A 12,177-nucleotide genomic window follows, 5' to 3' on the forward strand; every position below is an offset into this window, starting at 1 on the left:
GTGGTTAAGTTTAGCTCACTACAGCGAGTGGCTCGCAGTGACTTGGATTTCTTTAGGTGGAGCATGTCCATCAATTCTGAGTTGGACATGGCTTTGTAAGTCAGGCAGAGATCACCTCTGAGTAAGCGATATGCAACTGAGTACAGCTGGAGTTTTTCCAGTCGGGCTGCATAGGACATATGTTTGAGACCAGTAATCCTCTTGTTGGGGTACTTTTGTGGTCTTTCCAGCTATTGTAAGTGTCTTGTGAGGTACATCCAAAATGGGGCATTGTACTCTATGATGGGTCTGATGAGTGACGAGTAGAGGGGCAATATAACCTCTTTATTTATTAGAAGCGAACCCTTTAGTAATTAGATGGGCTACATAGAAGGATTTCCTAAGTACTTTGGCAATATGATTGTCAAAGGAGAGATTACTATCTACCTGGGTTCCCAGATCTCTTATTACCTCTTCTGCATTAAGGGGGCTGCCACCTATGTGGTAATTCATGGGTGTTTTCTTTTTCCCAAACGGGATGACTATGCATTTTTTGGCATTTATCTTGGGACCATGACTTTGACACCAGGTGTCCGTCTCAGTAAGGCCCTTTTGGAGAATGTCTGTGTTAGCCAGAGAATCAATTATGGCTCCCAGTTTGCAATCATCGGCAAACTTGGTTAGCCATAGTCCTCCTGTGTTTGCCTGTATTTCTGAGAAGTATATGCCGAACAGTAGGGGTCTCAGGACCAAGCCTTGTGGGACACCACTTGTGACTGGTTTAGAGTTGGACCTGAAGCCCGCTATTCTTACCGTGTGAGTTCTATCTGTAAGCCACTTAGCAACCCATCTCGTGACATAGGGGTTTATGTTCAGGCTGGTGAGTTTTTCTATAATTCCAGAGTGGGGAAAAGTGTCAAAAGTCTTGACGAGGTCAAGGTAGGCTGTGTGAACTATCTTTTCCTCATCTATGGCCTTGATGACTGTCTTGAAGAAGTCAACCAGGTTTAGTAGGCATGATCTGCCCTTAACAAAGCTGAACTGGGTCGGGTCAAGTGTTTGGAGGTTCCCAATGTCTTTGTTAATAAGTTCCATGATGATGCTCTCCATAGCCTTGCAGACCAGGCTAGTCAGGCTTATGGGGTGATAGTTACCAGGGTCAGTTGTGGCCCCTTCTTTGTGGAGCAGAATAACTGTTGCTGTGCACCATTCTATGGGCACATAGCCTGTGGAGAGGCTGAGGTTGAACAGTGTGTTTAGGTGGGGGTTAGTTTGTTCTGTAGCTTGTGCAAGATTCAGCCTGGGACACCATCTGGCCCCACTGATGCTGTGCTTTTGGCTTTTGAAAGGGTTGTTTTTACCTGTGCGTCTGTGATTTCCAGGACACTACACTTTTCTGGCATTGTTATGGGCCGTTTTGGGGGTGAGGTAGGGTGAAGTTTTCACTGAATCTATCTGCCAGGATGTTGGCAATATCAGTGGGTTCAGTATATTTTGTGCTATTTTGCACTAGCTCAGAGCATATCTGCGAGTTGCCACTTAGATTCTTGACATAGCTAAAGAAGGCTTTGTGGTTATCTTTTGAATCCTTGACTATTTGCCTTTCGAAGTTAGCCTTGGAGGATTTTACGAGGGACCTTAGCTTCTTACTGATACTGATCAGGGATGTCTTTCCTTCTTGGGATTTGCTTTTTTCTGAACTAGTTTCCTCCTTCTATTGTATAGCCTGTTTATGGCAGGGGTCCACCAGACTGGTTTCCTTCTCTTAGGGGAGTGAGTCTTGGTTTTGCTAGGGATGGCACAATCCATGCATCCTTGTAGGTGCTCATAGAGTGCATTTGTAAAGGTTCCTGCATCTTGGACACTGTTATCCTTTAGCGTGGGGGCTGTGAAACTTACCACTGCTGTCTTAAGTAAAGTGAAGTTTGCTATAGAAAAGTTTTTCACTGTGGTTTTCTTGGTTGGAGGTGGTGGTGTGGTGTGGACATCAAGAGTGATCAGTTTATGGTCTGATCTAACCAGTGACGGGTTGACCTTCGGTGTGGAACACCTGTCGCCCATGTTGGTGATGACCAGGTCCAATATGTTTTCACCTCTGGTAGGGGAGTTTACCAGCTGATACAGGGCATTTGAGTTGATAAATTCCTGGAAGCGCTGGACCTGGGAGTTTGTACTTGAGTAGTTTTCCCAGTTGACAGTAGGGTAATTGAAATCACCCAATATCATGGTGTTTGGTAGGACCGTTATGTTTTCCAGTGTCTCCAGAAAGGCGGAGTGGTGGTCCTGGGTCATGGATGGTGATCTGTAGATTTGCCTGATGTTAGTTGCACATGGATGATCTCAGAGGTATCATGCTGCACCACTAACCTGGAGGTGTAGGTATCCTTGATGGATATGGATACACCCCCTCCTTTTGTGTTTCGGTCCATCTTCTGTGGCCAAAATGTGTGGTATGAGTTGTAGCCTGGTAGTGCTGGGGTGCTCTGTGGAGCCTTGAACCAGGTTTCAGTAACTACACAGATGTCAATGTTCTCCTTACTGAGGAGTGCTTTGAGCACGTGCATTTTGAGATTTAAACTCCTGGCATTGAGTAGCATAACCCTCATTTTTTTATTTGTGTTGTTTACGGAAGTGGGTGTGACTTTTGAGCCTTGCCTAAAAAAGGCACTATGGTGGCAGCAAGAGCCTTGGCCAGTATTCAAAAGCCTAGGGCTGACAGGTGCAAACTGTCTCTTGTGAAGCAGTGAGACTTGTTGAGCATGTTGTCCCAGGCTGACAGACACTGGATCCCATTTGAATGGCACCAGAAGCTTAGCCATTTGTTGAAATTGATTATTTTTTCTTTATACTGCGGTATTACTCTTGGTGAGGGCAGGATGCTACTCAGGGTCAGGGTCATACCTGCCTGGGCTACATGATCAGAGAGCTCTTCCATGTCTCTTTTCATGTAGTCCAGAAAGGTACATCTCAGGTCATTCACACCAACATGAACAATGACAGAGTCATATTTGTACTTGTTCTGGATTGACCCGAGTGCTTGTGTTATGTGGTGGATTCTGGCTCCCGATAGGCACCTAACAGTAACCTTCTCCTTGTCCAGCCTAGTGAGTGGGACATCAGTGTGCCTGACTATAGAGTCACCTATTACTAGTGTGTTAGGTATGTTATTTTGCCTTAAGGGCTGTGATTGTGCGGCACACTGATTTTGTGTTTTATGTGTTGTCTAGTTTGTGACGGGAGGTGCAGGTTTTTTGGGTGTGTGCTTTGGAGGTCTCTGATGCTTTTGTGAGTTTTTATTTAGAGCCTCCGAGTATGATTTTGTGTATTTTTTGCCAGTGCTGGTTTAGTATGTCTATGTGGGGCTGGAGGTGTGGTGCAACTGTTAACCTTCTCCTCATGACTGCTTGTTCCAGTCTTGGGTTGAGAGAGTTTAGCCTCCAATTTAGCTATATAATTGCATCTCTCGCATATATTAATGTTTTGTGGTAGGAGGAGAGGGTTGTCTGTGTACATGAGGCAGTTGTAACATTGCCTCAGGATACCCAGGTTCATCAGCTGGACTGGAGAGTATACCTGAAATTGCCCTTTGGTCATGCTTGAATAGTAGGGTGAGCTGCTTAGTCTCTTGGTTGGTGAGGGGTGAATAATGAGCCTTGCCCTGCTGGGCAATCAAGTGTCGGGGTATATTAGTGTTTGCTATTAGGTCTGAGCAAGTGCTGGACTGTAGGATGCTTTTTAAGTGCTTAGGTTGAGAGTTATCCTACTTTCAATGGAAAAACTGAAGAGGAGACTTGGTAGAGCCAGGATAAATTTAGCCCTAGCTAACTGGCACTGCCTGGATGTGCAAAACCGTGCAAATGTGGTTTTTACATCAGGGAAATGAAAGAGATAGAAATTAGCCCAAAATGGCATATAAACTACTAACTTCTGGGCTGGAACCACTCCTCCAGGGACAGATGGCTGCTCAAAGCTCCCTATCTCACAGGTGAGCAGAGAAATCTCCCTCTATCCAAGTAAGCTATGAGCAACTCAGAAAATTATTACATAGCCCTGAATTCAGCACTAGCCTGAAAACTGGACTATAGTAGCTTAGAAAGGTGAGATGCAAGGAAAATTTTTTTTGAAAAGATAAGGCAAAAACAGTAAAAAAATACACTTAAAACAGCTTTAAACTACTGCAAACAGTAAAAAAATACACTTAAAACAGCTTTACATGACTACAAGCAATCAGAAAAGGCTTTTAAACAAATTACCCAATTAACCAGTAAAAAAAATCTCAAAACTGAGCCCTGTTCCTGTATTCTTCAATCAGACAAGTTCTAACTGTACACTCTTGTCACTAGGGTACAGGGGAACCTTCTCCAAAATAGAAGGCCTGGATTAGTGCTCAAGTTATACAAACAAAACTAGATTCAGCAGGCCTGGATCTAGTCTATGCTACAGCAAACAAGGCAAACAGTTCAAATATGCAGGCACTATAAGTCTTTAACCAGAAATTCCCAGCTCAGAAGGGCAGAGTCCAGCCTATCCTCCCACAAGAGTGCAGACCACAAATCTTCTTAATGTAAAATAACTGGCCTGAAGCCTAAGTGCTTAAACCAGAACTAATACACTTTTATAATAACAAACACTGAGCCTTCAATCAGCAGTTCCCAACTTAGAAGGATGTAAGCTACCTGTCGTGCACAACAGTGCAGACCACAAACCTTAATGTAAAACAACTGGTCTGAATCCCAAGTGCTTAAACCAAAAGGATTAGAATGATAGTTACACCAAGCAGTAATAAATACAATTGAGTACTTTTAAGATGATGCAAAAGCAAAATAAATTAATAAAGTTGGAAGAAACACAAATACAGTAAAAGCAGATGAAAAAAGTACAAATATTATTTTTTTTTTTGAGTGAGCAAATGAGATGGACCCAGGAGGAGTATCCAAATGCAAATTTACAAGAGGGGCGGGCATTTTCAAAGCCACCAAGATTAACACCAAGACAAAATCAGGGAGGGTAGGTGGGGAACTCATTGAAAAAAGAGAGCCACAACTTCCAGCTAGATAGTATTCAATGCAACACAAATAAATCAATTTAAATGCTGTATTATTTGAAAAAAGTGCAGATAAAGATTTACTTAAATTCACTTATACATCCAGTTGATTGCATGTAGGTCTTAGCTGGCCAAAGCTCAGAGTTTAAGCAGAAAATAATCCAAAATGTACCACTTATATAAGGCAGAAACCGAATAACAATGAAGTGAACTACCCCCACTTATCACTGGCTATGCAGGAATTCTAACAAGCATTAACTGAAACAACAGAGACACAACTTCCAGCTAGATAGTATTCAATGCAAAAGATATAAATCAATTTAAATGCTGTATTATTTGAAAAAAGTGCAGATTGGTACAACACCAAACAAAGTTTAAATAACAAAAATAGATCAAAACTGGAATAAATGACTCCTGTAATCAAAGATGAAGCATAAAAATAAAATAAAACAGATGATAGGAGTCAAACACGGCTGAGGCAATCAACTGTCCCTTTGTAGAAATACTCTGTGCATATAAATCCTCTGGAATAAACTGCAGCGTTAAAATCAGAAATAATTTATTAAAAGACAGAACGAGTTAGCGCTTTCACCTTAGATGGCTTCTTCAGACTCAGAATACAAAAATACAAAAACCCTGACAGTTTAAATAGTCAAAAGAGTGGGAAATTCAAATAATCAAATAATCAGCAGCAATAATTAGATGCAATAAAATGAAACAACACAATCACTCTCTTAAAGGAAAAAACATGATAGCAACTAATTGCGTAGTTGATTAGGCTCTAATAATGACTACATATACACATAAAGAACTGTATATTTATGCATAAACTTTCAGTTTCTTCATTTTTAAAAAAGGTTTAACAGAGAGCGTAGTATTAAGGCCTGGTGGAATGTCAGATCTAAACCTTAATATCCAAATGTTCTCCCTGCTTGCTGTGTGGTTCCTGATATCCCCTCCCCTAGCATTGACATGTACCTGCTCAATAATCTTAAACTTGAATGTGTGGTTAATACCACACTCCATGACATGTCTGGCTAGGGCAATGGTCTTCTGTAACATCCTAATACCGTAAAGGTGCTCACGTATCCGGTCCTTCAAGCGTCTATTGGTCTTGCCAACATAGAATCACCCACAACGTTGGCAAATGGCCAAATAGACCACATTACAAGTTAAACAGTCACCATTCACTTTAATATGGTAATTGTATCTGGTAACCGGATGTATGAAATTGTTGGTGGAATCAATAAAATAACAAAAGTTACATGAGCCACAGGGATGGGTGCCATGATGTAAAATATTGGGAATAGGTTCAGGCTGCCCTTTATCACAGAGTATCCTTTTCAAATTCTTTTTGTTTTTATATCTAAAACATGGTGTATCACCTAAAATCTCCTTAATGTGTGGATCTACCATTAAAACATTCCAGTGAGAGTTGACAACTTCCCTGATAAACCCTACATCATGGGTATAAAATATGGAGAATGCTGTTCTATTGACGTTCGTATTATTAAATGTGTTCTGTGTGACAATATCCCTCTGAGCAGAAAAATAAGGGGTTGCTATACTATCTCTGGATCCAAAATGACGTACTGTGCCTATGGCTATATCTGAATTGCTATATCCCCGTTCTAATAACCTTTCACTAAGATCACATAGGTCACGTTCATACCCTGTTAGGCTAGGATTTAAATAACATTTCATATTGCCAACACCAATCAGCTGTGGTTAATTTCATGACATCATTCAGGTGTCTTAGCAATTTAAACAAAACCCTTACCCATACAAAGTAAAGTTGATAAAAAAATCTGTATGTACACATATAATACAACTTCATAACATATCACCTAAAACATTAAATATATATATCAATTGTCTAAAGAACTTGAAGAAAATATAATATGGAAGACAACAATATAAAATGTAAATTACAAAATACAAAATACAATTCATAACCTAAATGCAATTTAACCTTAAATTTTATTAGCCCTCAATTTTAAAATGGGCATTAAGGTAGTGCTATCGTTTAAACCTGGTGAATTGCAGGCATTTAATCTTAATTGCCATTGCAATTCCTTTGCTTCTACCTCAGCATTGAAGTCGACCCCTCTTCCATGATTCCATATTCTATCTATGACAAAAAACAAAAACTTTTTAAAACTAACACAGTCTTTACTGTGTAAATAAAGTGCATTATGTTCATTTTTATTTTTAATACATCTTAAGTGCTCAGAGATTCTATCACATAGTCTGCGAATGGTTTTGCCTACATAAACCCCATCGCAGGCTGTGCACGTTGCCACATATACCAGTTTAGTGCTATTACAATTGCATTTACCTGGACATGAAATAGAAAATTTGAAGTCCTTGACACATAAGGAGGGACCATCATTTATAAATAGGCAATACCTACATGTCCCACACTTAGTCATTAGAGAGACCTTATGGTTTTTCTTACCTGTATTGCTCTCAAGTATATTTTTTAGGTTTTTACCCCTACCATAGACTATTTGTGGTTGTACACCTAAAACTTGTTTACTAGCATTGTTTAAAAAAAATTTCCATCCATTTCTTAGACTTGAAACAATTTAGGGGGAAAGTGGATTGTAACTCGGCACAAATACATCACTTCGCTTCTCACTATCACCCTCAACATGTGTTAGCAACACAGTATTCCTTAGTATAGGGGTGTACATTTTATTCCTTTTTCTCAAAACTTCTTTTTTAACATTTAGTAATAGCTTCAACAGGTAGCCCCTATCCAAAAACATGCCAATCAACTTGAATATTTCCTCCTTAAAGACTGAATTATCACTCACCAGCCTTGAGGTCCTCACCATCTGTCCCTAAACTATACCCTTTCTTTGATGGTAAGGATGGCAACTATCAAAATGTAATATTGAGTTCGAATAGGTCTCCTTTCTGTAGATGTTACTACACAACCCACGGTCTGATTTTTTTCAAATGTATGTCAAGGAAATTTATCTCATTTTGATGCCAAGTGTAAGTAAATTTGAAAAAGTTTGTCGTACCATTCAAATATTCAATAAACTCACCTATTTTGGTTTCATCTCCCCTCCATAGGATGAATATATCATCCAACAATCTATTGTATAAAAGAATGTTGTCTTTATAATGGGATGAAAATATAAATGAGTTCTCCCATGTAAGTAACACCAAATCTGAAAAAAAAACTGGAGCACATCTTGCTCCCATCACCACCCCAGTCAATTGTTGGTATAACTCCCCTTCAAAACTAAGAAAATTATTTTTCAAAACCAGTTCCATTAGCTCAACCAATAGGTTTATTTTGGTTTTATCAATCTTTTTACTATTCAGTAAACTTTCATGGAACATGTTTAAACTTAGGTCATGGGGAATAACTGTGAACAAGTTAATGACATCTACTGTCAAGAAAACATAGTTTGTTTCATTTTGCACTGCACCCAATCTTTCTAGGCAATGCCAGGAGTCTCTTATAGTATGCTCAGCTTCCTCTACTACCACCTTTGACCATTTGTCCACATAGGATGCTAAAGGTTCCATTTTAGAGCCACCTGCTGCCATAACAGTGGATTGCAAATGTCCTTGTGGACTTTCGGTATACCAAAGATAACCTGCAGTATCGGATGTTTCACTGTCAAATAATTAAACTCACTCTCATCTAACATTCCTTGAAAAAGTGCATCTTGCAAGTATATATCAGTCTTAAGGTAGGCCCTGTTAACCTTGTTTTTGGATGCCCTATAATCTTTATTATTGAGTATGTCATTCATCTTTAAGCTGTAATCAATAGCAGCCATAATCACCATTCCACCCCCTTTATCAGGTTTCATGAATCTACAACCACTATTGTTAACAAGGTCCCATAGTAGAATTCTTTCTTCACATGTAAGATTGTCATGACATTGCTTGTTTTGGTTAAGAATCCTTCTAAAGTCACCCTCTATGCTTCTCTCAAGGGCCAGAACCTCAGGATGTGGTGGGGGGATGAAGGTGCTTCTTCCTTTTCGAGTCAAAGTGTTATTAACCACCTGCTTGTTTTGACTCATAAATGAAAAACATTTTTCAAATTCAATTGTCTGTTAAATAGTTTTAAATTAATAAGCAAATTAGCAATATCCAACTGAAAATTTGGCACAAACATAGTTCCCCTTAATCAACAGTTTAAAATGCACATCACATATATTCATTTCAATATAGTTTTATATATAGTAAATCGTTGCATAGTAAGCATGTTACAGATCATCTGCTTATTGTTGTCATCATAATCCATTTCTCCCAATTCAATGGCCATAACATCAGTCAACTGGCAACCACCATTGGGGATGTCATAGTCATGATCAAAAACATTGTTAAATGAAACATCAGTTTCTGTAACAAAATTCTCAAAGTGTCACTAGTAATTGATTCATAACATGGTTCGTAAGATGTTTATTGCATAGATACATTCAATGATAAACTCAATAATAACCCCTCCAATTCACCCTCCCCCGAGCATTTCTATTGTAATATGTGCTGTGCTCTATATTCCTGCCTCTTGTGTTCCCCCTGTTTAACAGTCTCTCTTATCTCCTTAATTCTGTTGGCTGATCCAAAAAATCAACCTCATTGACCATGTTGCCAAAATCATTGTCATTGACCTCATTGATTATTTCACCATTGTTAAAAACAATGTCATTGTCAAGTTGTGCATCAACAAACTGTCTCAACTTAGTACCCACTGGGTAGGCACAATTGTCCTTATAGTCACTAGTATCTCTGAGCAACTTCCTCTGTTTAATACTCTGATTCTTTTTAACAAGCGCTTCAACATTGTTTAAGGCTTTGACATAGTTATCTTTAAATTGCACAAATAACAAATAATTGGTAATGCTGTTGTTCAGCTATGAAATATCTTCCTGCAACTTAGTCAATTTAGCTTTATTGTTACGAATAATAATATTCATAACTTCCATACCTGTTTTATCATAAAGTGCAGTAAGTTCTCGGTAAGCTGGTGTGCCTGTGTCCACCCCATCAGCTGTTTCCATACCCTTAGTCCTTTCTGCACCTGATTTAAGACCAACTATTTAGTTAAAAACAAATTATCCAGTTGTAAAGCTCTGTATCTAGTACAAAGCTTCTCAAAATTTGTAATCTGGTTCCTAAATGTCGGCATCTCCCTTCTCGCCTCTTGCAGGCCTGAGAATTCTAATTCAGATGAAAAGAACCAGTCTTTAAACTCACGCTGTTCGCCTGTGTCATTGGGTATTGGGTTAATCCTCATTTTTGCTCTAACGGTTGCTTGCTGCCCCACAGTGGCAGCATTACTCACAGCACCAGCAACACCATTGCCCATTGCATCTATAACAGGTGAATGTAGCGTGAACAATTCAGCCTGTGTACTAGTGAGGGTATCAATGTTTGTTTCTCCCTGAACAGCATCATTACCAGCATACAAAAACTGAAGTTTTTCCACAGCTTTAGCCAGTTCTCTAATGGCTCCTTCCATAACAGCACTCTAGATGCTGCACAGTCTGTTTCTGTATCAGGAAAGTTGAATCTTTCCTGTTTCCATGGTCTGATAGATGTATTAAAGGTATTCTGTTTCTTTTGGGAAACCATAAACATTTTATTAGGCATGAATTTATTTCTTTAAGTATATTCCTTTCTGGTAACAGTTGTATTGCCAAGGCTATATATAGGATCTTGGGCAGTAGAAACATTTTTATTAACTGTAGTCTATCTTCAAATGTTAATATTATTTTGTTCCATTTTTCTACAGAGATTTTAATTGTATTGATGATGTTGTAGTTTGTTGAGACTAATTCATTATTATCCTTGCATAACTCAATTCCTAGATATTTTAAGGTAGCTTATTGTTTCCCTATGATGTGATCCCCCTTAGTCTGCAGTTATTTTTTATTTAAAAATAAAATTTTTGATTTTGATTTATTGAAATGGAGTCCTGAAGTCATGTGAAATTTGTCAGTTAATACATCTAATTATTCTAATGTCTCTTTTGTATTAATGTTAGTAATATGTCATCAGCAAATAGTATTCCTTTAGAATTGTATTGATACAAATTGAATCTGCCAATATTTCAATAGCCAGAGCAAATAGAATCAGTGGCATGGGACATCCTTGTTTAGTGCCTTTTGTTATATGTATAGATTCAGAGGTAAAAGGACCTTACTTGACATACGCTAACTTATTTGTATATATATTCTTTAGGAGATGAACAAAGGATGCAGGAATTTAAATAGCATTATGATTTTGAATAAGTAGTTCCAATTTAGGGAATCAAAGGCGTTTTTTCTATATCTAAGTCAATCATGAGTGTTTATTTATTGTCTTTATTAACATAATCTATAAGAGAAATTATCCATTTACTATTGTCATGTGTGTGTCTATGATATATAAATCCAGTTTGATCATTATTTATTGTTTTGGGTAGTGGTATTTTCATTCTGTTAGTTAATATTGTCATAAATATCTTATAGTCATTATTTAATGATGATATAGGTCTATATGCGGTACAGATATTTGGGGATTTGCTTTCCTTTAGGATTGATGTGATTAAGGAATATCTCCAAGAGAGTGGTATTAAAGGTTGTGACTGAATTTCTAATAGAGTTTTATGGAAGAGGGATAATATCTTTTAAGGAAAAGGTTTATATATTTCCATAATTATGCCATCTATACCTGGAGCTTTATTATTTTTACCCTCTTTTATTGTATCTGTAATTTCTTTGTAGAATGTGGATGCTTGCAAATCTAGTTTTAATTTTTCTGTTTTTTTAATATTAGAACATTTTTCGTCTAGATTTAATTGATCAATATGTATATTCTCTTTTTGGAAATGTTCCATATAGTGATTTCTATAAGTATCAAGAATGTCACCTATATCCAAAACATTTCCCTTTCTTTTCATGGAAGATACTTTTAATGTTAATAGCTTTTGGATGCATTTTGATTCTTGTGGATAAAGTATGTAGATATTTGGGAGAAATCACCAAGGAATTAATTTTTAGTGTTTCTAAAGCTAAACTAGTTTTATGTGTTAGAATTTCGTTGTATTTATTGTTTAATACTTCTACTTTCATTTTCATCTCCAAATGATTTTGATTTTTTTTTCAGCTTTTATCCCATTGACTGATTTTTTAATAATA

Source organism: Protopterus annectens, chromosome 10.part0 (assembly GCF_019279795.1).
Source record: "Protopterus annectens isolate FY-2018-M chromosome 10.part0, PAN1.0, whole genome shotgun sequence".
Taxonomy (NCBI): domain Eukaryota; kingdom Metazoa; phylum Chordata; order Ceratodontiformes; family Protopteridae; genus Protopterus; species Protopterus annectens.